The 26,493-nt window shown below is 44.8% G+C and overlaps 44 non-coding genes and 1 pseudogene across 44 annotated transcripts; all 45 read left to right on the top strand.

Annotated features, from left to right (window-relative positions):
• Nucleotides 1-247: 247 nt before the first annotated feature.
• LOC125381761 lies at nucleotides 248-411 on the top strand. Its single transcript, XR_007222022.1, has one exon. It is a non-coding gene; the product is annotated as a U1 spliceosomal RNA (small nuclear RNA).
• A 433-nt stretch (nucleotides 412-844) lies between these two features.
• Nucleotides 845-1,008, top strand: LOC125381763. Its single transcript, XR_007222024.1, has one exon. It is a non-coding gene; the product is annotated as a U1 spliceosomal RNA (small nuclear RNA).
• Nucleotides 1,009-1,438: 430 nt separating this feature from the next.
• Nucleotides 1,439-1,602, top strand: LOC125381764. The gene has a single exon (XR_007222025.1). It is a non-coding gene; the product is annotated as a U1 spliceosomal RNA (small nuclear RNA).
• A 430-nt stretch (nucleotides 1,603-2,032) lies between these two features.
• LOC125381765 lies at nucleotides 2,033-2,196 on the top strand. The gene has a single exon (XR_007222026.1). It is a non-coding gene; the product is annotated as a U1 spliceosomal RNA (small nuclear RNA).
• Nucleotides 2,197-2,626: 430 nt separating this feature from the next.
• On the top strand, nucleotides 2,627-2,790 carry LOC125381766. Its single transcript, XR_007222027.1, has one exon. It is a non-coding gene; the product is annotated as a U1 spliceosomal RNA (small nuclear RNA).
• Nucleotides 2,791-3,220: 430 nt separating this feature from the next.
• On the top strand, nucleotides 3,221-3,384 carry LOC125381767. The gene has a single exon (XR_007222028.1). It is a non-coding gene; the product is annotated as a U1 spliceosomal RNA (small nuclear RNA).
• Nucleotides 3,385-3,814: 430 nt separating this feature from the next.
• Nucleotides 3,815-3,978, top strand: LOC125381768. The gene has a single exon (XR_007222029.1). It is a non-coding gene; the product is annotated as a U1 spliceosomal RNA (small nuclear RNA).
• Nucleotides 3,979-4,408: 430 nt separating this feature from the next.
• On the top strand, nucleotides 4,409-4,572 carry LOC125381769. The gene has a single exon (XR_007222030.1). It is a non-coding gene; the product is annotated as a U1 spliceosomal RNA (small nuclear RNA).
• A 421-nt stretch (nucleotides 4,573-4,993) lies between these two features.
• On the top strand, nucleotides 4,994-5,157 carry LOC125381770. The gene has a single exon (XR_007222031.1). It is a non-coding gene; the product is annotated as a U1 spliceosomal RNA (small nuclear RNA).
• A 427-nt stretch (nucleotides 5,158-5,584) lies between these two features.
• On the top strand, nucleotides 5,585-5,748 carry LOC125381771. The gene has a single exon (XR_007222032.1). It is a non-coding gene; the product is annotated as a U1 spliceosomal RNA (small nuclear RNA).
• A 433-nt stretch (nucleotides 5,749-6,181) lies between these two features.
• Nucleotides 6,182-6,345, top strand: LOC125381772. Its single transcript, XR_007222033.1, has one exon. It is a non-coding gene; the product is annotated as a U1 spliceosomal RNA (small nuclear RNA).
• A 433-nt stretch (nucleotides 6,346-6,778) lies between these two features.
• On the top strand, nucleotides 6,779-6,942 carry LOC125381774. Its single transcript, XR_007222035.1, has one exon. It is a non-coding gene; the product is annotated as a U1 spliceosomal RNA (small nuclear RNA).
• A 430-nt stretch (nucleotides 6,943-7,372) lies between these two features.
• LOC125381809 lies at nucleotides 7,373-7,539 on the top strand. Its single transcript, XR_007222070.1, has one exon. It is a non-coding gene; the product is annotated as a U1 spliceosomal RNA (small nuclear RNA).
• Nucleotides 7,540-7,972: 433 nt separating this feature from the next.
• On the top strand, nucleotides 7,973-8,136 carry LOC125381775. The gene has a single exon (XR_007222036.1). It is a non-coding gene; the product is annotated as a U1 spliceosomal RNA (small nuclear RNA).
• A 430-nt stretch (nucleotides 8,137-8,566) lies between these two features.
• Nucleotides 8,567-8,730, top strand: LOC125381776. The gene has a single exon (XR_007222037.1). It is a non-coding gene; the product is annotated as a U1 spliceosomal RNA (small nuclear RNA).
• A 430-nt stretch (nucleotides 8,731-9,160) lies between these two features.
• LOC125381777 lies at nucleotides 9,161-9,324 on the top strand. Its single transcript, XR_007222038.1, has one exon. It is a non-coding gene; the product is annotated as a U1 spliceosomal RNA (small nuclear RNA).
• A 427-nt stretch (nucleotides 9,325-9,751) lies between these two features.
• On the top strand, nucleotides 9,752-9,915 carry LOC125381778. Its single transcript, XR_007222039.1, has one exon. It is a non-coding gene; the product is annotated as a U1 spliceosomal RNA (small nuclear RNA).
• A 424-nt stretch (nucleotides 9,916-10,339) lies between these two features.
• LOC125381779 lies at nucleotides 10,340-10,503 on the top strand. Its single transcript, XR_007222040.1, has one exon. It is a non-coding gene; the product is annotated as a U1 spliceosomal RNA (small nuclear RNA).
• A 430-nt stretch (nucleotides 10,504-10,933) lies between these two features.
• Nucleotides 10,934-11,097, top strand: LOC125381780. The gene has a single exon (XR_007222041.1). It is a non-coding gene; the product is annotated as a U1 spliceosomal RNA (small nuclear RNA).
• Nucleotides 11,098-11,527: 430 nt separating this feature from the next.
• Nucleotides 11,528-11,691, top strand: LOC125381781. Its single transcript, XR_007222042.1, has one exon. It is a non-coding gene; the product is annotated as a U1 spliceosomal RNA (small nuclear RNA).
• A 418-nt stretch (nucleotides 11,692-12,109) lies between these two features.
• On the top strand, nucleotides 12,110-12,273 carry LOC125381808. The gene has a single exon (XR_007222069.1). It is a non-coding gene; the product is annotated as a U1 spliceosomal RNA (small nuclear RNA).
• A 430-nt stretch (nucleotides 12,274-12,703) lies between these two features.
• On the top strand, nucleotides 12,704-12,867 carry LOC125381782. The gene has a single exon (XR_007222043.1). It is a non-coding gene; the product is annotated as a U1 spliceosomal RNA (small nuclear RNA).
• Nucleotides 12,868-13,297: 430 nt separating this feature from the next.
• Nucleotides 13,298-13,461, top strand: LOC125381783. Its single transcript, XR_007222044.1, has one exon. It is a non-coding gene; the product is annotated as a U1 spliceosomal RNA (small nuclear RNA).
• A 430-nt stretch (nucleotides 13,462-13,891) lies between these two features.
• On the top strand, nucleotides 13,892-14,055 carry LOC125381785. Its single transcript, XR_007222046.1, has one exon. It is a non-coding gene; the product is annotated as a U1 spliceosomal RNA (small nuclear RNA).
• Nucleotides 14,056-14,485: 430 nt separating this feature from the next.
• Nucleotides 14,486-14,649, top strand: LOC125381786. The gene has a single exon (XR_007222047.1). It is a non-coding gene; the product is annotated as a U1 spliceosomal RNA (small nuclear RNA).
• Nucleotides 14,650-15,079: 430 nt separating this feature from the next.
• Nucleotides 15,080-15,243, top strand: LOC125381787. Its single transcript, XR_007222048.1, has one exon. It is a non-coding gene; the product is annotated as a U1 spliceosomal RNA (small nuclear RNA).
• Nucleotides 15,244-15,670: 427 nt separating this feature from the next.
• On the top strand, nucleotides 15,671-15,834 carry LOC125381788. The gene has a single exon (XR_007222049.1). It is a non-coding gene; the product is annotated as a U1 spliceosomal RNA (small nuclear RNA).
• Nucleotides 15,835-16,264: 430 nt separating this feature from the next.
• On the top strand, nucleotides 16,265-16,428 carry LOC125381789. Its single transcript, XR_007222050.1, has one exon. It is a non-coding gene; the product is annotated as a U1 spliceosomal RNA (small nuclear RNA).
• A 430-nt stretch (nucleotides 16,429-16,858) lies between these two features.
• On the top strand, nucleotides 16,859-17,022 carry LOC125381790. Its single transcript, XR_007222051.1, has one exon. It is a non-coding gene; the product is annotated as a U1 spliceosomal RNA (small nuclear RNA).
• Nucleotides 17,023-17,452: 430 nt separating this feature from the next.
• Nucleotides 17,453-17,616, top strand: LOC125381791. The gene has a single exon (XR_007222052.1). It is a non-coding gene; the product is annotated as a U1 spliceosomal RNA (small nuclear RNA).
• A 430-nt stretch (nucleotides 17,617-18,046) lies between these two features.
• On the top strand, nucleotides 18,047-18,210 carry LOC125381792. Its single transcript, XR_007222053.1, has one exon. It is a non-coding gene; the product is annotated as a U1 spliceosomal RNA (small nuclear RNA).
• Nucleotides 18,211-18,640: 430 nt separating this feature from the next.
• Nucleotides 18,641-18,804, top strand: LOC125381793. Its single transcript, XR_007222054.1, has one exon. It is a non-coding gene; the product is annotated as a U1 spliceosomal RNA (small nuclear RNA).
• A 430-nt stretch (nucleotides 18,805-19,234) lies between these two features.
• Nucleotides 19,235-19,398, top strand: LOC125381794. The gene has a single exon (XR_007222055.1). It is a non-coding gene; the product is annotated as a U1 spliceosomal RNA (small nuclear RNA).
• Nucleotides 19,399-19,828: 430 nt separating this feature from the next.
• Nucleotides 19,829-19,992, top strand: LOC125381796. The gene has a single exon (XR_007222057.1). It is a non-coding gene; the product is annotated as a U1 spliceosomal RNA (small nuclear RNA).
• Nucleotides 19,993-20,422: 430 nt separating this feature from the next.
• LOC125381797 lies at nucleotides 20,423-20,586 on the top strand. The gene has a single exon (XR_007222058.1). It is a non-coding gene; the product is annotated as a U1 spliceosomal RNA (small nuclear RNA).
• Nucleotides 20,587-21,013: 427 nt separating this feature from the next.
• Nucleotides 21,014-21,177, top strand: LOC125381798. The gene has a single exon (XR_007222059.1). It is a non-coding gene; the product is annotated as a U1 spliceosomal RNA (small nuclear RNA).
• Nucleotides 21,178-21,607: 430 nt separating this feature from the next.
• Nucleotides 21,608-21,771, top strand: LOC125381799. Its single transcript, XR_007222060.1, has one exon. It is a non-coding gene; the product is annotated as a U1 spliceosomal RNA (small nuclear RNA).
• A 430-nt stretch (nucleotides 21,772-22,201) lies between these two features.
• On the top strand, nucleotides 22,202-22,365 carry LOC125381800. Its single transcript, XR_007222061.1, has one exon. It is a non-coding gene; the product is annotated as a U1 spliceosomal RNA (small nuclear RNA).
• Nucleotides 22,366-22,798: 433 nt separating this feature from the next.
• On the top strand, nucleotides 22,799-22,962 carry LOC125381801. The gene has a single exon (XR_007222062.1). It is a non-coding gene; the product is annotated as a U1 spliceosomal RNA (small nuclear RNA).
• A 433-nt stretch (nucleotides 22,963-23,395) lies between these two features.
• On the top strand, nucleotides 23,396-23,559 carry LOC125381802. Its single transcript, XR_007222063.1, has one exon. It is a non-coding gene; the product is annotated as a U1 spliceosomal RNA (small nuclear RNA).
• A 430-nt stretch (nucleotides 23,560-23,989) lies between these two features.
• On the top strand, nucleotides 23,990-24,153 carry LOC125381803. Its single transcript, XR_007222064.1, has one exon. It is a non-coding gene; the product is annotated as a U1 spliceosomal RNA (small nuclear RNA).
• Nucleotides 24,154-24,583: 430 nt separating this feature from the next.
• Nucleotides 24,584-24,747, top strand: LOC125381804. Its single transcript, XR_007222065.1, has one exon. It is a non-coding gene; the product is annotated as a U1 spliceosomal RNA (small nuclear RNA).
• Nucleotides 24,748-25,177: 430 nt separating this feature from the next.
• Nucleotides 25,178-25,341, top strand: LOC125381805. Its single transcript, XR_007222066.1, has one exon. It is a non-coding gene; the product is annotated as a U1 spliceosomal RNA (small nuclear RNA).
• A 430-nt stretch (nucleotides 25,342-25,771) lies between these two features.
• On the top strand, nucleotides 25,772-25,935 carry LOC125381807. The gene has a single exon (XR_007222068.1). It is a non-coding gene; the product is annotated as a U1 spliceosomal RNA (small nuclear RNA).
• A 430-nt stretch (nucleotides 25,936-26,365) lies between these two features.
• Nucleotides 26,366-26,493, top strand: LOC125381811 (annotated as a pseudogene; the record flags this gene model as incomplete).

Consider the following 26,493-nt stretch of genomic DNA (forward strand, 5'->3'; position numbering starts at 1 on the left):
ACCTCCCCTGGGTACCTGGCGCAAGGTGCATGTCTATGCAGCCTAAAATGCAAATAAAGCCATTTCCGTCTCGTTCTTCCTACCAATAATCTTTGCATAAAGCGAACGGGTGAATGTAGTGCCATGTACAGGGAAGTATAAAAATGTTTGAACTGAAATGGAATATATGTGAAGTTTTGCTTACAAGACACCTGAATGAGGTGATGTGTATGTTTGTAGTGATGGTTAGGAAGCTGCAGTTTCAGGCATACTTACCTGGCACAGGCTTAACAGTGATCCGCAAGGCTGTGGGCCCGGGGCGAGACCTTTCCATTGCACATCGGCTTGGTTGACCCCTGCGATCATCCCAAATGTGGACGACTCGGGTGCGCAATTTATAAGTGTGGGGGACTGCGTTCGCGCTCTCCCCTGGAAAAAACAATCAAAAATAGAAATGCCTTTTTTTCATTCTGTTTGTCTATCATGACATGTTCAGTTGTTGTTGTTGTTGTTGTTGTTGTTGTTGTTGTTGTTGATGATGATGTGTTTATTTTGCTGAGTAGCTCCCAAGGAGAAAGATAGGACCCGGAAGGAAACTTGGGTGTTGACATGGAAGTTACCTCCCCTGGGTACCTGGCGCAAGGTGCATGTCTATGCAGCCTAAAATGCAAATAAAGCCATTTCCGTCTCGTTCTTCCTACCAATAATCTTTGCATAAAGCGAACGGGTGAATGTAGTGCCATGTACAGGGAAGTATAAAAATGTTTGAACTGAAATGGAATATATGTGAAGTTTTGCTTACAAGACACCTGAATGAGGTGATGTGTATGTTTGTAGTGATGGTTAGGAAGCTGCAGTTTCAGGCATACTTACCTGGCACAGGCTTAACAGTGATCCGCAAGGCTGTGGGCCCGGGGCGAGACCTTTCCATTGCACATCGGCTTGGTTGACCCCTGCGATCATCCCAAATGTGGACGACTCGGGTGCGCAATTTATAAGTGTGGGGGACTGCGTTCGCGCTCTCCCCTGGAAAAAACAATCAAAAATAGAAATGCCTTTTTTTCATTCTGTTTGTCTATCATGACATGTTCAGTTGTTGTTGTTGTTGTTGTTGTTGTTGTTGTTGTTGATGATGATGTGTTTATTTTGCTGAGTAGCTCCCAAGGAGAAAGATAGGACCCGGAAGGAAACTTGGGTGTTGACATGGAAGTTACCTCCCCTGGGTACCTGGCGCAAGGTGCATGTCTATGCAGCCTAAAATGCAAATAAAGCCATTTCCGTCTCGTTCTTCCTACCAATAATCTTTGCATAAAGCGAACGGGTGAATGTAGTGCCATGTACAGGGAAGTATAAAAATGTTTGAACTGAAATGGAATATATGTGAAGTTTTGCTTACAAGACACCTGAATGAGGTGATGTGTATGTTTGTAGTGATGGTTAGGAAGCTGCAGTTTCAGGCATACTTACCTGGCACAGGCTTAACAGTGATCCGCAAGGCTGTGGGCCCGGGGCGAGACCTTTCCATTGCACATCGGCTTGGTTGACCCCTGCGATCATCCCAAATGTGGACGACTCGGGTGCGCAATTTATAAGTGTGGGGGACTGCGTTCGCGCTCTCCCCTGGAAAAAACAATCAAAAATAGAAATGCCTTTTTTTCATTCTGTTTGTCTATCATGACATGTTCAGTTGTTGTTGTTGTTGTTGTTGTTGTTGTTGTTGTTGATGATGATGTGTTTATTTTGCTGAGTAGCTCCCAAGGAGAAAGATAGGACCCGGAAGGAAACTTGGGTGTTGACATAGAAGTTACCTCCCCTGGGTACCTGGCGCAAGGTGCATGTCTATGCAGCCTAAAATGCAAATAAAGCCATTTCCGTCTCGTTCTTCCTACCAATAATCTTTGCATAAAGCGAACGGGTGAATGTAGTGCCATGTACAGGGAAGTATAAAAATGTTTGAACTGAAATGGAATATATGTGAAGTTTTGCTTACAAGACACCTGAATGAGGTGATGTGTATGTTTGTAGTGATGGTTAGGAAGCTGCAGTTTCAGGCATACTTACCTGGCACAGGCTTAACAGTGATCCGCAAGGCTGTGGGCCCGGGGCGAGACCTTTCCATTGCACATCGGCTTGGTTGACCCCTGCGATCATCCCAAATGTGGACGACTCGGGTGCGCAATTTATAAGTGTGGGGGACTGCGTTCGCGCTCTCCCCTGGAAAAAACAATCAAAAATAGAAATGCCTTTTTTTCATTCTGTTTGTCTATCATGACATGTTCAGTTGTTGTTGTTGTTGTTGTTGTTGTTGTTGTTGTTGATGATGATGTGTTTATTTTGCTGAGTAGCTCCCAAGGAGAAAGATAGGACCCGGAAGGAAACTTGGGTGTTGACATGGAAGTTACCTCCCCTGGGTACCTGGCGCAAGGTGCATGTCTATGCAGCCTAAAATGCAAATAAAGCCATTTCCGTCTCGTTCTTCCTACCAATAATCTTTGCATAAAGCGAACGGGTGAATGTAGTGCCATGTACAGGGAAGTATAAAAATGTTTGAACTGAAATGGAATATATGTGAAGTTTTGCTTACAAGACACCTGAATGAGGTGATGTGTATGTTTGTAGTGATGGTTAGGAAGCTGCAGTTTCAGGCATACTTACCTGGCACAGGCTTAACAGTGATCCGCAAGGCTGTGGGCCCGGGGCGAGACCTTTCCATTGCACATCGGCTTGGTTGACCCCTGCGATCATCCCAAATGTGGACGACTCGGGTGCGCAATTTATAAGTGTGGGGGACTGCGTTCGCGCTCTCCCCTGGAAAAAACAATCAAAAATAGAAATGCCTTTTTTTCATTCTGTTTGTCTATCATGACATGTTCAGTTGTTGTTGTTGTTGTTGTTGTTGTTGTTGTTGTTGATGATGATGTGTTTATTTTGCTGAGTAGCTCCCAAGGAGAAAGATAGGACCCGGAAGGAAACTTGGGTGTTGACATGGAAGTTACCTCCCCTGGGTACCTGGCGCAAGGTGCATGTCTATGCAGCCTAAAATGCAAATAAAGCCATTTCCGTCTCGTTCTTCCTACCAATAATCTTTGCATAAAGCGAACGGGTGAATGTAGTGCCATGTACAGGGAAGTATAAAAATGTTTGAACTGAAATGGAATATATGTGAAGTTTTGCTTACAAGACACCTGAATGAGGTGATGTGTATGTTTGTAGTGATGGTTAGGAAGCTGCAGTTTCAGGCATACTTACCTGGCACAGGCTTAACAGTGATCCGCAAGGCTGTGGGCCCGGGGCGAGACCTTTCCATTGCACATCGGCTTGGTTGACCCCTGCGATCATCCCAAATGTGGACGACTCGGGTGCGCAATTTATAAGTGTGGGGGACTGCGTTCGCGCTCTCCCCTGGAAAAAACAATCAAAAATAGAAATGCCTTTTTTTCATTCTGTTTGTCTATCATGACATGTTCAGTTGTTGTTGTTGTTGTTGTTGTTGTTGTTGTTGTTGATGATGATGTGTTTATTTTGCTGAGTAGCTCCCAAGGAGAAAGATAGGACCCGGAAGGAAACTTGGGTGTTGACATGGAAGTTACCTCCCCTGGGTACCTGGCGCAAGGTGCATGTCTATGCAGCCTAAAATGCAAATAAAGCCATTTCCGTCTCGTTCTTCCTACCAATAATCTTTGCATAAAGCGAACGGGTGAATGTAGTGCCATGTACAGGGAAGTATAAAAATGTTTGAACTGAAATGGAATATATGTGAAGTTTTGCTTACAAGACACCTGAATGAGGTGATGTGTATGTTTGTAGTGATGGTTAGGAAGCTGCAGTTTCAGGCATACTTACCTGGCACAGGCTTAACAGTGATCCGCAAGGCTGTGGGCCCGGGGCGAGACCTTTCCATTGCACATCGGCTTGGTTGACCCCTGCGATCATCCCAAATGTGGACGACTCGGGTGCGCAATTTATAAGTGTGGGGGACTGCGTTCGCGCTCTCCCCTGGAAAAAACAATCAAAAATAGAAATGCCTTTTTTTCATTCTATTTGTCTATCATGACATGTTCAGTTGTTGTTGTTGTTGTTGTTGTTGTTGTTGTTGTTGATGATGATGTGTTTATTTTGCTGAGTAGCTCCCAAGGAGAAAGATAGGACCCGGAAGGAAACTTGGGTGTTGACATGGAAGTTACCTCCCCTGGGTACCTGGCGCAAGGTGCATGTCTATGCAGCCTAAAATGCAAATAAAGCCATTTCCGTCTCGTTCTTCCTACCAATAATCTTTGCATAAAGCGAACGGGTGAATGTAGTGCCATGTACAGGGAAGTATAAAAATGTTTGAACTGAAATGGAATATATGTGAAGTTTTGCTTACAAGACACCTGAATGAGGTGATGTGTATGTTTGTAGTGATGGTTAGGAAGCTGCAGTTTCAGGCATACTTACCTGGCACAGGCTTAACAGTGATCCGCAAGGCTGTGGGCCCGGGGCGAGACCTTTCCATTGCACATCGGCTTGGTTGACCCCTGCGATCATCCCAAATGTGGACGACTCGGGTGCGCAATTTATAAGTGTGGGGGACTGCGTTCGCGCTCTCCCCTGGAAAAAACAATCAAAAATAGAAATGCCTTTTTTTCATTCTGTTTGTCTATCATGACATGTTCAGTTGTTGTTGTTGTTGTTGTTGTTGTTGATGATGATGTGTTTATTTTGCTGAGTAGCTCCCAAGGAGAAAGATAGGACCCGGAAGGAAACTTGGGTGTTGACATGGAAGTTACCTCCCCTGGGTACCTGGCGCAAGGTGCATGTCTATGCAGCCTAAAATGCAAATAAAGCCATTTCCGTCTCGTTCTTCCTACCAATAATCTTTGCATAAAGCGAACGGGTGAATGTAGTGCCATGTACAGGGAAGTATAAAAATGTTTGAACTGAAATGGAATATATGTGAAGTTTTGCTTACAAGACACCTGAATGAGGTGATGTGTATGTTTGTAGTGATGGTTAGGAAGCTGCAGTTTCAGGCATACTTACCTGGCACAGGCTTAACAGTGATCCGCAAGGCTGTGGGCCCGGGGCGAGACCTTTCCATTGCACATCGGCTTGGTTGACCCCTGCGATCATCCCAAATGTGGACGACTCGGGTGCGCAATTTATAAGTGTGGGGGACTGCGTTCGCGCTCTCCCCTGGAAAAAACAATCAAAAATAGAAATGCCTTTTTTTCATTCTGTTTGTCTATCATGACATGTTCAGTTGTTGTTGTTGTTGTTGTTGTTGTTGTTGTTGATGATGATGTGTTTATTTTGCTGAGTAGCTCCCAAGGAGAAAGATAGGACCCGGAAGGAAACTTGGGTGTTGACATGGAAGTTACCTCCCCTGGGTACCTGGCGCAAGGTGCATGTCTATGCAGCCTAAAATGCAAATAAAGCCATTTCCGTCTCGTTCTTCCTACCAATAATCTTTGCATAAAGCGAACGGGTGAATGTAGTGCCATGTACAGGGAAGTATAAAAATGTTTGAACTGAAATGGAATATATGTGAAGTTTTGCTTACAAGACACCTGAATGAGGTGATGTGTATGTTTGTAGTGATGGTTAGGAAGCTGCAGTTTCAGGCATACTTACCTGGCACAGGCTTAACAGTGATCCGCAAGGCTGTGGGCCCGGGGCGAGACCTTTCCATTGCACATCGGCTTGGTTGACCCCTGCGATCATCCCAAATGTGGACGACTCGGGTGCGCAATTTATAAGTGTGGGGGACTGCGTTCGCGCTCTCCCCTGGAAAAAACAATCAAAAATAGAAATGCCTTTTTTTCATTCTGTTTGTCTATCATGACATGTTCAGTTGTTGTTGTTGTTGTTGTTGTTGTTGTTGTTGTTGTTGATGATGATGTGTTTATTTTGCTGAGTAGCTCCCAAGGAGAAAGATAGGACCCGGAAGGAAACTTGGGTGTTGACATAGAAGTTACCTCCCCTGGGTACCTGGCGCAAGGTGCATGTCTATGCAGCCTAAAATGCAAATAAAGCCATTTCCGTCTCGTTCTTCCTACCAATAATCTTTGCATAAAGCGAACGGGTGAATGTAGTGCCATGTACAGGGAAGTATAAAAATGTTTGAACTGAAATGGAATATATGTGAAGTTTTGCTTACAAGACACCTGAATGAGGTGATGTGTATGTTTGTAGTGATGGTTAGGAAGCTGCAGTTTCAGGCATACTTACCTGGCACAGGCTTAACAGTGATCCGCAAGGCTGTGGGCCCGGGGCGAGACCTTTCCATTGCACATCGGCTTGGTTGACCCCTGCGATCATCCCAAATGTGGACGACTCGGGTGCGCAATTTATAAGTGTGGGGGACTGCGTTCGCGCTCTCCCCTGGAAAAAACAATCAAAAATAGAAATGCCTTTTTTTCATTCTGTTTGTCTATCATGACATGTTCAGTTGTTGTTGTTGTTGTTGTTGTTGTTGTTGTTGTTGTTGATGATGATGTGTTTATTTTGCTGAGTAGCTCCCAAGGAGAAAGATAGGACCCGGAAGGAAACTTGGGTGTTGACATGGAAGTTACCTCCCCTGGGTACCTGGCGCAAGGTGCATGTCTATGCAGCCTAAAATGCAAATAAAGCCATTTCCGTCTCGTTCTTCCTACCAATAATCTTTGCATAAAGCGAACGGGTGAATGTAGTGCCATGTACAGGGAAGTATAAAAATGTTTGAACTGAAATGGAATATATGTGAAGTTTTGCTTACAAGACACCTGAATGAGGTGATGTGTATGTTTGTAGTGATGGTTAGGAAGCTGCAGTTTCAGGCATACTTACCTGGCACAGGCTTAACAGTGATCCGCAAGGCTGTGGGCCCGGGGCGAGACCTTTCCATTGCACATCGGCTTGGTTGACCCCTGCGATCATCCCAAATGTGGACGACTCGGGTGCGCAATTTATAAGTGTGGGGGACTGCGTTCGCGCTCTCCCCTGGAAAAAACAATCAAAAATAGAAATGCCTTTTTTTCATTCTGTTTGTCTATCATGACATGTTCAGTTGTTGTTGTTGTTGTTGTTGTTGTTGTTGTTGTTGATGATGATGTGTTTATTTTGCTGAGTAGCTCCCAAGGAGAAAGATAGGACCCGGAAGGAAACTTGGGTGTTGACATGGAAGTTACCTCCCCTGGGTACCTGGCGCAAGGTGCATGTCTATGCAGCCTAAAATGCAAATAAAGCCATTTCCGTCTCGTTCTTCCTACCAATAATCTTTGCATAAAGCGAACGGGTGAATGTAGTGCCATGTACAGGGAAGTATAAAAATGTTTGAACTGAAATGGAATATATGTGAAGTTTTGCTTACAAGACACCTGAATGAGGTGATGTGTATGTTTGTAGTGATGGTTAGGAAGCTGCAGTTTCAGGCATACTTACCTGGCACAGGCTTAACAGTGATCCGCAAGGCTGTGGGCCCGGGGCGAGACCTTTCCATTGCACATCGGCTTGGTTGACCCCTGCGATCATCCCAAATGTGGACGACTCGGGTGCGCAATTTATAAGTGTGGGGGACTGCTGCGTTCGCGCTCTCCCCTGGAAAAAACAATCAAAAATAGAAATGCCTTTTTTTCATTCTGTTTGTCTATCATGACATGTTCAGTTGTTGTTGTTGTTGTTGTTGTTGTTGTTGTTGTTGTTGATGATGATGTGTTTATTTTGCTGAGTAGCTCCCAAGGAGAAAGATAGGACCCGGAAGGAAACTTGGGTGTTGACATGGAAGTTACCTCCCCTGGGTACCTGGCGCAAGGTGCATGTCTATGCAGCCTAAAATGCAAATAAAGCCATTTCCGTCTCGTTCTTCCTACCAATAATCTTTGCATAAAGCGAACGGGTGAATGTAGTGCCATGTACAGGGAAGTATAAAAATGTTTGAACTGAAATGGAATATATGTGAAGTTTTGCTTACAAGACACCTGAATGAGGTGATGTGTATGTTTGTAGTGATGGTTAGGAAGCTGCAGTTTCAGGCATACTTACCTGGCACAGGCTTAACAGTGATCCGCAAGGCTGTGGGCCCGGGGCGAGACCTTTCCATTGCACATCGGCTTGGTTGACCCCTGCGATCATCCCAAATGTGGACGACTCGGGTGCGCAATTTATAAGTGTGGGGGACTGCGTTCGCGCTCTCCCCTGGAAAAAACAATCAAAAATAGAAATGCCTTTTTTTCATTCTGTTTGTCTATCATGACATGTTCAGTTGTTGTTGTTGTTGTTGTTGTTGTTGTTGTTGTTGATGATGATGTGTTTATTTTGCTGAGTAGCTCCCAAGGAGAAAGATAGGACCCGGAAGGAAACTTGGGTGTTGACATGGAAGTTACCTCCCCTGGGTACCTGGCGCAAGGTGCATGTCTATGCAGCCTAAAATGCAAATAAAGCCATTTCCGTCTCGTTCTTCCTACCAATAATCTTTGCATAAAGCGAACGGGTGAATGTAGTGCCATGTACAGGGAAGTATAAAAATGTTTGAACTGAAATGGAATATATGTGAAGTTTTGCTTACAAGACACCTGAATGAGGTGATGTGTATGTTTGTAGTGATGGTTAGGAAGCTGCAGTTTCAGGCATACTTACCTGGCACAGGCTTAACAGTGATCCGCAAGGCTGTGGGCCCGGGGCGAGACCTTTCCATTGCACATCGGCTTGGTTGACCCCTGCGATCATCCCAAATGTGGACGACTCGGGTGCGCAATTTATAAGTGTGGGGGACTGCGTTCGCGCTCTCCCCTGGAAAAAACAATCAAAAATAGAAATGCCTTTTTTTCATTCTGTTTGTCTATCATGACATGTTCAGTTGTTGTTGTTGTTGTTGTTGTTGTTGTTGTTGTTGATGATGATGTGTTTATTTTGCTGAGTAGCTCCCAAGGAGAAAGATAGGACCCGGAAGGAAACTTGGGTGTTGACATGGAAGTTACCTCCCCTGGGTACCTGGCGCAAGGTGCATGTCTATGCAGCCTAAAATGCAAATAAAGCCATTTCCGTCTCGTTCTTCCTACCAATAATCTTTGCATAAAGCGAACGGGTGAATGTAGTGCCATGTACAGGGAAGTATAAAAATGTTTGAACTGAAATGGAATATATGTGAAGTTTTGCTTACAAGACACCTGAATGAGGTGATGTGTATGTTTGTAGTGATGGTTAGGAAGCTGCAGTTTCAGGCATACTTACCTGGCACAGGCTTAACAGTGATCCGCAAGGCTGTGGGCCCGGGGCGAGACCTTTCCATTGCACATCGGCTTGGTTGACCCCTGCGATCATCCCAAATGTGGACGACTCGGGTGCGCAATTTATAAGTGTGGGGGACTGCGTTCGCGCTCTCCCCTGGAAAAAACAATCAAAAATAGAAATGCCTTTTTTTCATTCTGTTTGTCTATCATGACATGTTCAGTTGTTGTTGTTGTTGTTGTTGTTGTTGTTGATGATGATGTGTTTATTTTGCTGAGTAGCTCCCAAGGAGAAAGATAGGACCCGGAAGGAAACTTCTTGGGTGTTGACATGGAAGTTACCTCCCCTGGGTACCTGGCGCAAGGTGCATGTCTATGCAGCCTAAAATGCAAATAAAGCCATTTCCGTCTCGTTCTTCCTACCAATAATCTTTGCATAAAGCGAACGGGTGAATGTAGTGCCATGTACAGGGAAGTATAAAAATGTTTGAACTGAAATGGAATATATGTGAAGTTTTGCTTACAAGACACCTGAATGAGGTGATGTGTATGTTTGTAGTGATGGTTAGGAAGCTGCAGTTTCAGGCATACTTACCTGGCACAGGCTTAACAGTGATCCGCAAGGCTGTGGGCCCGGGGCGAGACCTTTCCATTGCACATCGGCTTGGTTGACCCCTGCGATCATCCCAAATGTGGACGACTCGGGTGCGCAATTTATAAGTGTGGGGGACTGCGTTCGCGCTCTCCCCTGGAAAAAACAATCAAAAATAGAAATGCCTTTTTTTCATTCTGTTTGTCTATCATGACATGTTCAGTTGTTGTTGTTGTTGTTGTTGTTGTTGTTGATGATGATGTGTTTATTTTGCTGAGTAGCTCCCAAGGAGAAAGATAGGACCCGGAAGGAAACTTGGGTGTTGACATGGAAGTTACCTCCCCTGGGTACCTGGCGCAAGGTGCATGTCTATGCAGCCTAAAATGCAAATAAAGCCATTTCCGTCTCGTTCTTCCTACCAATAATCTTTGCATAAAGCGAACGGGTGAATGTAGTGCCATGTACAGGGAAGTATAAAAATGTTTGAACTGAAATGGAATATATGTGAAGTTTTGCTTACAAGACACCTGAATGAGGTGATGTGTATGTTTGTAGTGATGGTTAGGAAGCTGCAGTTTCAGGCATACTTACCTGGCACAGGCTTAACAGTGATCCGCAAGGCTGTGGGCCCGGGGCGAGACCTTTCCATTGCACATCGGCTTGGTTGACCCCTGCGATCATCCCAAATGTGGACGACTCGGGTGCGCAATTTATAAGTGTGGGGGACTGCGTTCGCGCTCTCCCCTGGAAAAAACAATCAAAAATAGAAATGCCTTTTTTTCATTCTGTTTGTCTATCATGACATGTTCAGTTGTTGTTGTTGTTGTTGTTGTTGTTGTTGTTGTTGATGATGATGTGTTTATTTTGCTGAGTAGCTCCCAAGGAGAAAGATAGGACCCGGAAGGAAACTTGGGTGTTGACATGGAAGTTACCTCCCCTGGGTACCTGGCGCAAGGTGCATGTCTATGCAGCCTAAAATGCAAATAAAGCCATTTCCGTCTCGTTCTTCCTACCAATAATCTTTGCATAAAGCGAACGGGTGAATGTAGTGCCATGTACAGGGAAGTATAAAAATGTTTGAACTGAAATGGAATATATGTGAAGTTTTGCTTACAAGACACCTGAATGAGGTGATGTGTATGTTTGTAGTGATGGTTAGGAAGCTGCAGTTTCAGGCATACTTACCTGGCACAGGCTTAACAGTGATCCGCAAGGCTGTGGGCCCGGGGCGAGACCTTTCCATTGCACATCGGCTTGGTTGACCCCTGCGATCATCCCAAATGTGGACGACTCGGGTGCGCAATTTATAAGTGTGGGGGACTGCGTTCGCGCTCTCCCCTGGAAAAAACAATCAAAAATAGAAATGCCTTTTTTTCATTCTGTTTGTCTATCATGACATGTTCAGTTGTTGTTGTTGTTGTTGTTGTTGTTGTTGTTGTTGATGATGATGTGTTTATTTTGCTGAGTAGCTCCCAAGGAGAAAGATAGGACCCGGAAGGAAACTTGGGTGTTGACATGGAAGTTACCTCCCCTGGGTACCTGGCGCAAGGTGCATGTCTATGCAGCCTAAAATGCAAATAAAGCCATTTCCGTCTCGTTCTTCCTACCAATAATCTTTGCATAAAGCGAACGGGTGAATGTAGTGCCATGTACAGGGAAGTATAAAAATGTTTGAACTGAAATGGAATATATGTGAAGTTTTGCTTACAAGACACCTGAATGAGGTGATGTGTATGTTTGTAGTGATGGTTAGGAAGCTGCAGTTTCAGGCATACTTACCTGGCACAGGCTTAACAGTGATCCGCAAGGCTGTGGGCCCGGGGCGAGACCTTTCCATTGCACATCGGCTTGGTTGACCCCTGCGATCATCCCAAATGTGGACGACTCGGGTGCGCAATTTATAAGTGTGGGGGACTGCGTTCGCGCTCTCCCCTGGAAAAAACAATCAAAAATAGAAATGCCTTTTTTTCATTCTGTTTGTCTATCATGACATGTTCAGTTGTTGTTGTTGTTGTTGTTGTTGATGATGATGTGTTTATTTTGCTGAGTAGCTCCCAAGGAGAAAGATAGGACCCGGAAGGAAACTTGGGTGTTGACATGGAAGTTACCTCCCCTGGGTACCTGGCGCAAGGTGCATGTCTATGCAGCCTAAAATGCAAATAAAGCCATTTCCGTCTCGTTCTTCCTACCAATAATCTTTGCATAAAGCGAACGGGTGAATGTAGTGCCATGTACAGGGAAGTATAAAAATGTTTGAACTGAAATGGAATATATGTGAAGTTTTGCTTACAAGACACCTGAATGAGGTGATGTGTATGTTTGTAGTGATGGTTAGGAAGCTGCAGTTTCAGGCATACTTACCTGGCACAGGCTTAACAGTGATCCGCAAGGCTGTGGGCCCGGGGCGGGACCTTTCCATTGCACATCGGCTTGGTTGACCCCTGCGATCATCCCAAATGTGGACGACTCGGGTGCGCAATTTATAAGTGTGGGGGACTGCGTTCGCGCTCTCCCCTGGAAAAAACAATCAAAAATAGAAATGCCTTTTTTTCATTCTGTTTGTCTATCATGACATGTTCAGTTGTTGTTGTTGTTGTTGTTGTTGTTGTTGTTGTTGATGATGATGTGTTTATTTTGCTGAGTAGCTCCCAAGGAGAAAGATAGGACCCGGAAGGAAACTTGGGTGTTGACATGGAAGTTACCTCCCCTGGGTACCTGGCGCAAGGTGCATGTCTATGCAGCCTAAAATGCAAATAAAGCCATTTCCGTCTCGTTCTTCCTACCAATAATCTTTGCATAAAGCGAACGGGTGAATGTAGTGCCATGTACAGGGAAGTATAAAAATGTTTGAACTGAAATGGAATATATGTGAAGTTTTGCTTACAAGACACCTGAATGAGGTGATGTGTATGTTTGTAGTGATGGTTAGGAAGCTGCAGTTTCAGGCATACTTACCTGGCACAGGCTTAACAGTGATCCGCAAGGCTGTGGGCCCGGGGCGAGACCTTTCCATTGCACATCGGCTTGGTTGACCCCTGCGATCATCCCAAATGTGGACGACTCGGGTGCGCAATTTATAAGTGTGGGGGACTGCGTTCGCGCTCTCCCCTGGAAAAAACAATCAAAAATAGAAATGCCTTTTTTTCATTCTGTTTGTCTATCATGACATGTTCAGTTGTTGTTGTTGTTGTTGTTGTTGTTGTTGTTGTTGATGATGATGTGTTTATTTTGCTGAGTAGCTCCCAAGGAGAAAGATAGGACCCGGAAGGAAACTTGGGTGTTGACATGGAAGTTACCTCCCCTGGGTACCTGGCGCAAGGTGCATGTCTATGCAGCCTAAAATGCAAATAAAGCCATTTCCGTCTCGTTCTTCCTACCAATAATCTTTGCATAAAGCGAACGGGTGAATGTAGTGCCATGTACAGGGAAGTATAAAAATGTTTGAACTGAAATGGAATATATGTGAAGTTTTGCTTACAAGACACCTGAATGAGGTGATGTGTATGTTTGTAGTGATGGTTAGGAAGCTGCAGTTTCAGGCATACTTACCTGGCACAGGCTTAACAGTGATCCGCAAGGCTGTGGGCCCGGGGCGAGACCTTTCCATTGCACATCGGCTTGGTTGACCCCTGCGATCATCCCAAATGTGGACGACTCGGGTGCGCAATTTATAAGTGTGGGGGACTGCGTTCGCGCTCTCCCCTGGAAAAAACAATCAAAAATAGAAATGCCTTTTTTTCATTCTGTTTGTCTATCATGACATGTTCAGTTGTTGTTGTTGTTGTTGTTGTTGTTGTTGTTGTTGATGATGATGTGTTTATTTTGCTGAGTAGCTCCCAAGGAGAAAGATAGGACCCGGAAGGAAACTTGGGTGTTGACATGGAAGTTACCTCCCCTGGGTACCTGGCGCAAGGTGCATGTCTATGCAGCCTAAAATGCAAATAAAGCCATTTCCGTCTCGTTCTTCCTACCAATAATCTTTGCATAAAGCGAACGGGTGAATGTAGTGCCATGTACAGGGAAGTATAAAAATGTTTGAACTGAAATGGAATATATGTGAAGTTTTGCTTACAAGACACCTGAATGAGGTGATGTGTATGTTTGTAGTGATGGTTAGGAAGCTGCAGTTTCAGGCATACTTACCTGGCACAGGCTTAACAGTGATCCGCAAGGCTGTGGGCCCGGGGCGAGACCTTTCCATTGCACATCGGCTTGGTTGACCCCTGCGATCATCCCAAATGTGGACGACTCGGGTGCGCAATTTATAAGTGTGGGGGACTGCGTTCGCGCTCTCCCCTGGAAAAAACAATCAAAAATAGAAATGCCTTTTTTTCATTCTGTTTGTCTATCATGACATGTTCAGTTGTTGTTGTTGTTGTTGTTGTTGTTGTTGTTGTTGATGATGATGTGTTTATTTTGCTGAGTAGCTCCCAAGGAGAAAGATAGGACCCGGAAGGAAACTTGGGTGTTGACATGGAAGTTACCTCCCCTGGGTACCTGGCGCAAGGTGCATGTCTATGCAGCCTAAAATGCAAATAAAGCCATTTCCGTCTCGTTCTTCCTACCAATAATCTTTGCATAAAGCGAACGGGTGAATGTAGTGCCATGTACAGGGAAGTATAAAAATGTTTGAACTGAAATGGAATATATGTGAAGTTTTGCTTACAAGACACCTGAATGAGGTGATGTGTATGTTTGTAGTGATGGTTAGGAAGCTGCAGTTTCAGGCATACTTACCTGGCACAGGCTTAACAGTGATCCGCAAGGCTGTGGGCCCGGGGCGAGACCTTTCCATTGCACATCGGCTTGGTTGACCCCTGCGATCATCCCAAATGTGGACGACTCGGGTGCGCAATTTATAAGTGTGGGGGACTGCGTTCGCGCTCTCCCCTGGAAAAAACAATCAAAAATAGAAATGCCTTTTTTTCATTCTGTTTGTCTATCATGACATGTTCAGTTGTTGTTGTTGTTGTTGTTGTTGTTGTTGTTGTTGATGATGATGTGTTTATTTTGCTGAGTAGCTCCCAAGGAGAAAGATAGGACCCGGAAGGAAACTTGGGTGTTGACATGGAAGTTACCTCCCCTGGGTACCTGGCGCAAGGTGCATGTCTATGCAGCCTAAAATGCAAATAAAGCCATTTCCGTCTCGTTCTTCCTACCAATAATCTTTGCATAAAGCGAACGGGTGAATGTAGTGCCATGTACAGGGAAGTATAAAAATGTTTGAACTGAAATGGAATATATGTGAAGTTTTGCTTACAAGACACCTGAATGAGGTGATGTGTATGTTTGTAGTGATGGTTAGGAAGCTGCAGTTTCAGGCATACTTACCTGGCACAGGCTTAACAGTGATCCGCAAGGCTGTGGGCCCGGGGCGAGACCTTTCCATTGCACATCGGCTTGGTTGACCCCTGCGATCATCCCAAATGTGGACGACTCGGGTGCGCAATTTATAAGTGTGGGGGACTGCGTTCGCGCTCTCCCCTGGAAAAAACAATCAAAAATAGAAATGCCTTTTTTTCATTCTGTTTGTCTATCATGACATGTTCAGTTGTTGTTGTTGTTGTTGTTGTTGTTGTTGTTGATGATGATGTGTTTATTTTGCTGAGTAGCTCCCAAGGAGAAAGATAGGACCCGGAAGGAAACTTGGGTGTTGACATGGAAGTTACCTCCCCTGGGTACCTGGCGCAAGGTGCATGTCTATGCAGCCTAAAATGCAAATAAAGCCATTTCCGTCTCGTTCTTCCTACCAATAATCTTTGCATAAAGCGAACGGGTGAATGTAGTGCCATGTACAGGGAAGTATAAAAATGTTTGAACTGAAATGGAATATATGTGAAGTTTTGCTTACAAGACACCTGAATGAGGTGATGTGTATGTTTGTAGTGATGGTTAGGAAGCTGCAGTTTCAGGCATACTTACCTGGCACAGGCTTAACAGTGATCCGCAAGGCTGTGGGCCCGGGGCGAGACCTTTCCATTGCACATCGGCTTGGTTGACCCCTGCGATCATCCCAAATGTGGACGACTCGGGTGCGCAATTTATAAGTGTGGGGGACTGCGTTCGCGCTCTCCCCTGGAAAAAACAATCAAAAATAGAAATGCCTTTTTTTCATTCTGTTTGTCTATCATGACATGTTCAGTTGTTGTTGTTGTTGTTGTTGTTGTTGTTGTTGTTGATGATGATGTGTTTATTTTGCTGAGTAGCTCCCAAGGAGAAAGATAGGACCCGGAAGGAAACTTGGGTGTTGACATGGAAGTTACCTCCCCTGGGTACCTGGCGCAAGGTGCATGTCTATGCAGCCTAAAATGCAAATAAAGCCATTTCCGTCTCGTTCTTCCTACCAATAATCTTTGCATAAAGCGAACGGGTGAATGTAGTGCCATGTACAGGGAAGTATAAAAATGTTTGAACTGAAATGGAATATATGTGAAGTTTTGCTTACAAGACACCTGAATGAGGTGATGTGTATGTTTGTAGTGATGGTTAGGAAGCTGCAGTTTCAGGCATACTTACCTGGCACAGGCTTAACAGTGATCCGCAAGGCTGTGGGCCCGGGGCGAGACCTTTCCATTGCACATCGGCTTGGTTGACCCCTGCGATCATCCCAAATGTGGACGACTCGGGTGCGCAATTTATAAGTGTGGGGGACTGCGTTCGCGCTCTCCCCTGGAAAAAACAATCAAAAATAGAAATGCCTTTTTTTCATTCTGTTTGTCTATCATGACATGTTCAGTTGTTGTTGTTGTTGTTGTTGTTGTTGTTGTTGTTGATGATGATGTGTTTATTTTGCTGAGTAGCTCCCAAGGAGAAAGATAGGACCCGGAAGGAAACTTGGGTGTTGACATGGAAGTTACCTCCCCTGGGTACCTGGCGCAAGGTGCATGTCTATGCAGCCTAAAATGCAAATAAAGCCATTTCCGTCTCGTTCTTCCTACCAATAATCTTTGCATAAAGCGAACGGGTGAATGTAGTGCCATGTACAGGGAAGTATAAAAATGTTTGAACTGAAATGGAATATATGTGAAGTTTTGCTTACAAGACACCTGAATGAGGTGATGTGTATGTTTGTAGTGATGGTTAGGAAGCTGCAGTTTCAGGCATACTTACCTGGCACAGGCTTAACAGTGATCCGCAAGGCTGTGGGCCCGGGGCGAGACCTTTCCATTGCACATCGGCTTGGTTGACCCCTGCGATCATCCCAAATGTGGACGACTCGGGTGCGCAATTTATAAGTGTGGGGGACTGCGTTCGCGCTCTCCCCTGGAAAAAACAATCAAAAATAGAAATGCCTTTTTTTCATTCTGTTTGTCTATCATGACATGTTCAGTTGTTGTTGTTGTTGTTGTTGTTGTTGTTGTTGTTGATGATGATGTGTTTATTTTGCTGAGTAGCTCCCAAGGAGAAAGATAGGACCCGGAAGGAAACTTGGGTGTTGACATGGAAGTTACCTCCCCTGGGTACCTGGCGCAAGGTGCATGTCTATGCAGCCTAAAATGCAAATAAAGCCATTTCCGTCTCGTTCTTCCTACCAATAATCTTTGCATAAAGCGAACGGGTGAATGTAGTGCCATGTACAGGGAAGTATAAAAATGTTTGAACTGAAATGGAATATATGTGAAGTTTTGCTTACAAGACACCTGAATGAGGTGATGTGTATGTTTGTAGTGATGGTTAGGAAGCTGCAGTTTCAGGCATACTTACCTGGCACAGGCTTAACAGTGATCCGCAAGGCTGTGGGCCCGGGGCGAGACCTTTCCATTGCACATCGGCTTGGTTGACCCCTGCGATCATCCCAAATGTGGACGACTCGGGTGCGCAATTTATAAGTGTGGGGGACTGCGTTCGCGCTCTCCCCTGGAAAAAACAATCAAAAATAGAAATGCCTTTTTTTCATTCTGTTTGTCTATCATGACATGTTCAGTTGTTGTTGTTGTTGTTGTTGTTGTTGTTGTTGTTGATGATGATGTGTTTATTTTGCTGAGTAGCTCCCAAGGAGAAAGATAGGACCCGGAAGGAAACTTGGGTGTTGACATGGAAGTTACCTCCCCTGGGTACCTGGCGCAAGGTGCATGTCTATGCAGCCTAAAATGCAAATAAAGCCATTTCCGTCTCGTTCTTCCTACCAATAATCTTTGCATAAAGCGAACGGGTGAATGTAGTGCCATGTACAGGGAAGTATAAAAATGTTTGAACTGAAATGGAATATATGTGAAGTTTTGCTTACAAGACACCTGAATGAGGTGATGTGTATGTTTGTAGTGATGGTTAGGAAGCTGCAGTTTCAGGCATACTTACCTGGCACAGGCTTAACAGTGATCCGCAAGGCTGTGGGCCCGGGGCGAGACCTTTCCATTGCACATCGGCTTGGTTGACCCCTGCGATCATCCCAAATGTGGACGACTCGGGTGCGCAATTTATAAGTGTGGGGGACTGCGTTCGCGCTCTCCCCTGGAAAAAACAATCAAAAATAGAAATGCCTTTTTTTCATTCTGTTTGTCTATCATGACATGTTCAGTTGTTGTTGTTGTTGTTGTTGTTGTTGTTGTTGTTGATGATGATGTGTTTATTTTGCTGAGTAGCTCCCAAGGAGAAAGATAGGACCCGGAAGGAAACTTGGGTGTTGACATGGAAGTTACCTCCCCTGGGTACCTGGCGCAAGGTGCATGTCTATGCAGCCTAAAATGCAAATAAAGCCATTTCCGTCTCGTTCTTCCTACCAATAATCTTTGCATAAAGCGAACGGGTGAATGTAGTGCCATGTACAGGGAAGTATAAAAATGTTTGAACTGAAATGGAATATATGTGAAGTTTTGCTTACAAGACACCTGAATGAGGTGATGTGTATGTTTGTAGTGATGGTTAGGAAGCTGCAGTTTCAGGCATACTTACCTGGCACAGGCTTAACAGTGATCCGCAAGGCTGTGGGCCCGGGGCGAGACCTTTCCATTGCACATCGGCTTGGTTGACCCCTGCGATCATCCCAAATGTGGACGACTCGGGTGCGCAATTTATAAGTGTGGGGGACTGCGTTCGCGCTCTCCCCTGGAAAAAACAATCAAAAATAGAAATGCCTTTTTTTCATTCTGTTTGTCTATCATGACATGTTCAGTTGTTGTTGTTGTTGTTGTTGTTGTTGTTGTTGTTGATGATGATGTGTTTATTTTGCTGAGTAGCTCCCAAGGAGAAAGATAGGACCCGGAAGGAAACTTGGGTGTTGACATGGAAGTTACCTCCCCTGGGTACCTGGCGCAAGGTGCATGTCTATGCAGCCTAAAATGCAAATAAAGCCATTTCCGTCTCGTTCTTCCTACCAATAATCTTTGCATAAAGCGAACGGGTGAATGTAGTGCCATGTACAGGGAAGTATAAAAATGTTTGAACTGAAATGGAATATATGTGAAGTTTTGCTTACAAGACACCTGAATGAGGTGATGTGTATGTTTGTAGTGATGGTTAGGAAGCTGCAGTTTCAGGCATACTTACCTGGCACAGGCTTAACAGTGATCCGCAAGGCTGTGGGCCCGGGGCGAGACCTTTCCATTGCACATCGGCTTGGTTGACCCCTGCGATCATCCCAAATGTGGACGACTCGGGTGCGCAATTTATAAGTGTGGGGGACTGCGTTCGCGCTCTCCCCTGGAAAAAACAATCAAAAATAGAAATGCCTTTTTTTCATTCTGTTTGTCTATCATGACATGTTCAGTTGTTGTTGTTGTTGTTGTTGTTGTTGTTGTTGTTGATGATGATGTGTTTATTTTGCTGAGTAGCTCCCAAGGAGAAAGATAGGACCCGGAAGGAAACTTGGGTGTTGACATGGAAGTTACCTCCCCTGGGTACCTGGCGCAAGGTGCATGTCTATGCAGCCTAAAATGCAAATAAAGCCATTTCCGTCTCGTTCTTCCTACCAATAATCTTTGCATAAAGCGAACGGGTGAATGTAGTGCCATGTACAGGGAAGTATAAAAATGTTTGAACTGAAATGGAATATATGTGAAGTTTTGCTTACAAGACACCTGAATGAGGTGATGTGTATGTTTGTAGTGATGGTTAGGAAGCTGCAGTTTCAGGCATACTTACCTGGCACAGGCTTAACAGTGATCCGCAAGGCTGTGGGCCCGGGGCGAGACCTTTCCATTGCACATCGGCTTGGTTGACCCCTGCGATCATCCCAAATGTGGACGACTCGGGTGCGCAATTTATAAGTGTGGGGGACTGCGTTCGCGCTCTCCCCTGGAAAAAACAATCAAAAATAGAAATGCCTTTTTTTCATTCTGTTTGTCTATCATGACATGTTCAGTTGTTGTTGTTGTTGTTGTTGTTGTTGTTGTTGTTGATGATGATGTGTTTATTTTGCTGAGTAGCTCCCAAGGAGAAAGATAGGACCCGGAAGGAAACTTGGGTGTTGACATGGAAGTTACCTCCCCTGGGTACCTGGCGCAAGGTGCATGTCTATGCAGCCTAAAATGCAAATAAAGCCATTTCCGTCTCGTTCTTCCTACCAATAATCTTTGCATAAAGCGAACGGGTGAATGTAGTGCCATGTACAGGGAAGTATAAAAATGTTTGAACTGAAATGGAATATATGTGAAGTTTTGCTTACAAGACACCTGAATGAGGTGATGTGTATGTTTGTAGTGATGGTTAGGAAGCTGCAGTTTCAGGCATACTTACCTGGCACAGGCTTAACAGTGATCCGCAAGGCTGTGGGCCCGGGGCGAGACCTTTCCATTGCACATCGGCTTGGTTGACCCCTGCGATCATCCCAAATGTGGACGACTCGGGTGCGCAATTTATAAGTGTGGGGGACTGCGTTCGCGCTCTCCCCTGGAAAAAACAATCAAAAATAGAAATGCCTTTTTTTCATTCTGTTTGTCTATCATGACATGTTCAGTTGTTGTTGTTGTTGTTGTTGTTGTTGTTGTTGATGATGATGTGTTTATTTTGCTGAGTAGCTCCCAAGGAGAAAGATAGGACCCGGAAGGAAACTTGGGTGTTGACATGGAAGTTACCTCCCCTGGGTACCTGGCGCAAGGTGCATGTCTATGCAGCCTAAAATGCAAATAAAGCCATTTCCGTCTCGTTCTTCCTACCAATAATCTTTGCATAAAGCGAACGGGTGAATGTAGTGCCATGTACAGGGAAGTATAAAAATGTTTGAACTGAAATGGAATATATGTGAAGTTTTGCTTACAAGACACCTGAATGAGGTGATGTGTATGTTTGTAGTGATGGTTAGGAAGCTGCAGTTTCAGGCATACTTACCTGGCACAGGCTTAACAGTGATCCGCAAGGCTGTGGGCCCGGGGCGAGACCTTTCCATTGCACATCGGCTTGGTTGACCCCTGCGATCATCCCAAATGTGGACGACTCGGGTGCGCAATTTATAAGTGTGGGGGACTGCGTTCGCGCTCTCCCCTGGAAAAAACAATCAAAAATAGAAATGCCTTTTTTTCATTCTGTTTGTCTATCATGACATGTTCAGTTGTTGTTGTTGTTGTTGTTGTTGTTGTTGTTGTTGATGATGATGTGTTTATTTTGCTGAGTAGCTCCCAAGGAGAAAGATAGGACCCGGAAGGAAACTTGGGTGTTGACATGGAAGTTACCTCCCCTGGGTACCTGGCGCAAGGTGCATGTCTATGCAGCCTAAAATGCAAATAAAGCCATTTCCGTCTCGTTCTTCCTACCAATAATCTTTGCATAAAGCGAACGGGTGAATGTAGTGCCATGTACAGGGAAGTATAAAAATGTTTGAACTGAAATGGAATATATGTGAAGTTTTGCTTACAAGACACCTGAATGAGGTGATGTGTATGTTTGTAGTGATGGTTAGGAAGCTGCAGTTTCAGGCATACTTACCTGGCACAGGCTTAACAGTGATCCGCAAGGCTGTGGGCCCGGGGCGAGACCTTTCCATTGCACATCGGCTTGGTTGACCCCTGCGATCATCCCAAATGTGGACGACTCGGGTGCGCAATTTATAAGTGTGGGGGACTGCGTTCGCGCTCTCCCCTGGAAAAAACAATCAAAAATAGAAATGCCTTTTTTTCATTCTGTTTGTCTATCATGACATGTTCAGTTGTTGTTGTTGTTGTTGTTGTTGTTGTTGTTGTTGATGATGATGTGTTTATTTTGCTGAGTAGCTCCCAAGGAGAAAGATAGGACCCGGAAGGAAACTTGGGTGTTGACATGGAAGTTACCTCCCCTGGGTACCTGGCGCAAGGTGCATGTCTATGCAGCCTAAAATGCAAATAAAGCCATTTCCGTCTCGTTCTTCCTACCAATAATCTTTGCATAAAGCGAACGGGTGAATGTAGTGCCATGTACAGGGAAGTATAAAAATGTTTGAACTGAAATGGAATATATGTGAAGTTTTGCTTACAAGACACCTGAATGAGGTGATGTGTATGTTTGTAGTGATGGTTAGGAAGCTGCAGTTTCAGGCATACTTACCTGGCACAGGCTTAACAGTGATCCGCAAGGCTGTGGGCCCGGGGCGAGACCTTTCCATTGCACATCGGCTTGGTTGACCCCTGCGATCATCCCAAATGTGGACGACTCGGGTGCGCAATTTATAAGTGTGGGGGACTGCGTTCGCGCTCTCCCCTGGAAAAAACAATCAAAAATAGAAATGCCTTTTTTTCATTCTGTTTGTCTATCATGACATGTTCAGTTGTTGTTGTTGTTGTTGTTGTTGTTGTTGTTGTTGTTGATGATGATGTGTTTATTTTGCTGAGTAGCTCCCAAGGAGAAAGATAGGACCCGGAAGGAAACTTGGGTGTTGACATGGAAGTTACCTCCCCTGGGTACCTGGCGCAAGGTGCATGTCTATGCAGCCTAAAATGCAAATAAAGCCATTTCCGTCTCGTTCTTCCTACCAATAATCTTTGCATAAAGCGAACGGGTGAATGTAGTGCCATGTACAGGGAAGTATAAAAATGTTTGAACTGAAATGGAATATATGTGAAGTTTTGCTTACAAGACACCTGAATGAGGTGATGTGTATGTTTGTAGTGATGGTTAGGAAGCTGCAGTTTCAGGCATACTTACCTGGCACAGGCTTAACAGTGATCCGCAAGGCTGTGGGCCCGGGGCGAGACCTTTCCATTGCACATCGGCTTGGTTGACCCCTGCGATCATCCCAAATGTGGACGACTCGGGTGCGCAATTTATAAGTGTGGGGGACTGCGTTCGCGCTCTCCCCTGGAAAAAACAATCAAAAATAGAAATGCCTTTTTTTCATTCTGTTTGTCTATCATGACATGTTCAGTTGTTGTTGTTGTTGTTGTTGTTGTTGTTGTTGTTGTTGATGATGATGTGTTTATTTTGCTGAGTAGCTCCCAAGGAGAAAGATAGGACCCGGAAGGAAACTTGGGTGTTGACATGGAAGTTACCTCCCCTGGGTACCTGGCGCAAGGTGCATGTCTATGCAGCCTAAAATGCAAATAAAGCCATTTCCGTCTCGTTCTTCCTACCAATAATCTTTGCATAAAGCGAACGGGTGAATGTAGTGCCATGTACAGGGAAGTATAAAAATGTTTGAACTGAAATGGAATATATGTGAAGTTTTGCTTACAAGACACCTGAATGAGGTGATGTGTATGTTTGTAGTGATGGTTAGGAAGCTGCAGTTTCAGGCATACTTACCTGGCACAGGCTTAACAGTGATCCGCAAGGCTGTGGGCCCGGGGCGAGACCTTTCCATTGCACATCGGCTTGGTTGACCCCTGCGATCATCCCAAATGTGGACGACTCGGGTGCGCAATTTATAAGTGTGGGGGACTGCGTTCGCGCTCTCCCCTGGAAAAAACAATCAAAAATAGAAATGCCTTTTTTTCATTCTGTTTGTCTATCATGACATGTTCAGTTGTTGTTGTTGTTGTTGTTGTTGTTGTTGTTGTTGATGATGATGTGTTTATTTTGCTGAGTAGCTCCCAAGGAGAAAGATAGGACCCGGAAGGAAACTTGGGTGTTGACATGGAAGTTACCTCCCCTGGGTACCTGGCGCAAGGTGCATGTCTATGCAGCCTAAAATGCAAATAAAGCCATTTCCGTCTCGTTCTTCCTACCAATAATCTTTGCATAAAGCGAACGGGTGAATGTAGTGCCATGTACAGGGAAGTATAAAAATGTTTGAACTGAAATGGAATATATGTGAAGTTTTGCTTACAAGACACCTGAATGAGGTGATGTGTATGTTTGTAGTGATGGTTAGGAAGCTGCAGTTTCAGGCATACTTACCTGGCACAGGCTTAACAGTGATCCGCAAGGCTGTGGGCCCGGGGCGAGACCTTTCCATTGCACATCGGCTTGGTTGACCCCTGCGATCATCCCAAATGTGGACGACTCGGGTGCGCAATTTATAAGTGTGGGGGACTGCGTTCGCGCTCTCCCCTGGAAAAAACAATCAAAAATAGAAATGCCTTTTTTTCATTCTGTTTGTCTATCATGACATGTTCAGTTGTTGTTGTTGTTGTTGTTGTTGTTGTTGTTGTTGATGATGATGTGTTTATTTTGCTGAGTAGCTCCCAAGGAGAAAGATAGGACCCGGAAGGAAACTTGGGTGTTGACATGGAAGTTACCTCCCCTGGGTACCTGGCGCAAGGTGCATGTCTATGCAGCCTAAAATGCAAATAAAGCCATTTCCGTCTCGTTCTTCCTACCAATAATCTTTGCATAAAGCGAACGGGTGAATGTAGTGCCATGTACAGGGAAGTATAAAAATGTTTGAACTGAAATGGAATATATGTGAAGTTTTGCTTACAAGACACCTGAATGAGGTGATGTGTATGTTTGTAGTGATGGTTAGGAAGCTGCAGTTTCAGGCATACTTACCTGGCACAGGCTTAACAGTGATCCGCAAGGCTGTGGGCCCGGGGCGAGACCTTTCCATTGCACATCGGCTTGGTTGACCCCTGCGATCATCCCAAATGTGGACGACTCGGGTGCGCAATTTATAAGTGTGGGGGACTGCGTTCGCGCTCTCCCCTGGAAAAAACAATCAAAAATAGAAATGCCTTTTTTTCATTCTGTTTGTCTATCATGACATGTTCAGTTGTTGTTGTTGTTGTTGTTGTTGTTGTTGTTGTTGATGATGATGTGTTTATTTTGCTGAGTAGCTCCCAAGGAGAAAGATAGGACCCGGAAGGAAACTTGGGTGTTGACATGGAAGTTACCTCCCCTGGGTACCTGGCGCAAGGTGCATGTCTATGCAGCCTAAAATGCAAATAAAGCCATTTCCGTCTCGTTCTTCCTACCAATAATCTTTGCATAAAGCGAACGGGTGAATGTAGTGCCATGTACAGGGAAGTATAAAAATGTTTGAACTGAAATGGAATATATGTGAAGTTTTGCTTACAAGACACCTGAATGAGGTGATGTGTATGTTTGTAGTGATGGTTAGGAAGCTGCAGTTTCAGGCATACTTACCTGGCACAGGCTTAACAGTGATCCGCAAGGCTGTGGGCCCGGGGCGAGACCTTTCCATTGCACATCGGCTTGGTTGACCCCTGCGATCATCCCAAATGTGGACGACTCGGGTGCGCAATTTATAAGTGTGGGGGACTGCGTTCGCGCTCTCCCCTGGAAAAAACAATCAAAAATAGAAATGCCTTTTTTTCATTCTGTTTGTCTATCATGACATGTTCAGTTGTTGTTGTTGTTGTTGTTGTTGTTGTTGTTGTTGATGATGATGTGTTTATTTTGCTGAGTAGCTCCCAAGGAGAAAGATAGGACCCGGAAGGAAACTTGGGTGTTGACATGGAAGTTACCTCCCCTGGGTACCTGGCGCAAGGTGCATGTCTATGCAGCCTAAAATGCAAATAAAGCCATTTCCGTCTCGTTCTTCCTACCAATAATCTTTGCATAAAGCGAACGGGTGAATGTAGTGCCATGTACAGGGAAGTATAAAAATGTTTGAACTGAAATGGAATATATGTGAAGTTTTGCTTACAAGACACCTGAATGAGGTGATGTGTATGTTTGTAGTGATGGTTAGGAAGCTGCAGTTTCAGGCATACTTACCTGGCACAGGCTTAACAGTGATCCGCAAGGCTGTGGGCCCGGGGCGAGACCTTTCCATTGCACATCGGCTTGGTTGACCCCTGCGATCATCCCAAATGTGGACGACTCGGGTGCGCAATTTATAAGTGTGGGGGACTGCGTTCGCGCTCTCCCCTGGAAAAAACAATCAAAAATAGAAATGCCTTTTTTTCATTCTGTTTGTCTATCATGACATGTTCAGTTGTTGTTGTTGTTGTTGTTGTTGTTGTTGTTGTTGATGATGATGTGTTTATTTTGCTGAGTAGCTCCCAAGGAGAAAGATAGGACCCGGAAGGAAACTTGGGTGTTGACATGGAAGTTACCTCCCCTGGGTACCTGGCGCAAGGTGCATGTCTATGCAGCCTAAAATGCAAATAAAGCCATTTCCGTCTCGTTCTTCCTACCAATAATCTTTGCATAAAGCGAACGGGTGAATGTAGTGCCATGTACAGGGAAGTATAAAAATGTTTGAACTGAAATGGAATATATGTGAAGTTTTGCTTACAAGACACCTGAATGAGGTGATGTGTATGTTTGTAGTGATGGTTAGGAAGCTGCAGTTTCAGGCATACTTACCTGGCACAGGCTTAACAGTGATCCGCAAGGCTGTGGGCCGGGGCGAGACCTTTCCATTGCACATCGGCTTGGTTGACCCCTGCGATCATCCCAAATGTGGACGACTCGGGTGCGCAATTT

This window comes from Haliotis rufescens, unplaced genomic scaffold, assembly GCF_023055435.1.
Source record: "Haliotis rufescens isolate VD_foot unplaced genomic scaffold, xgHalRufe1.0.p SCAF_193, whole genome shotgun sequence".
NCBI lineage: Eukaryota > Metazoa > Mollusca > Gastropoda > Lepetellida > Haliotidae > Haliotis > Haliotis rufescens.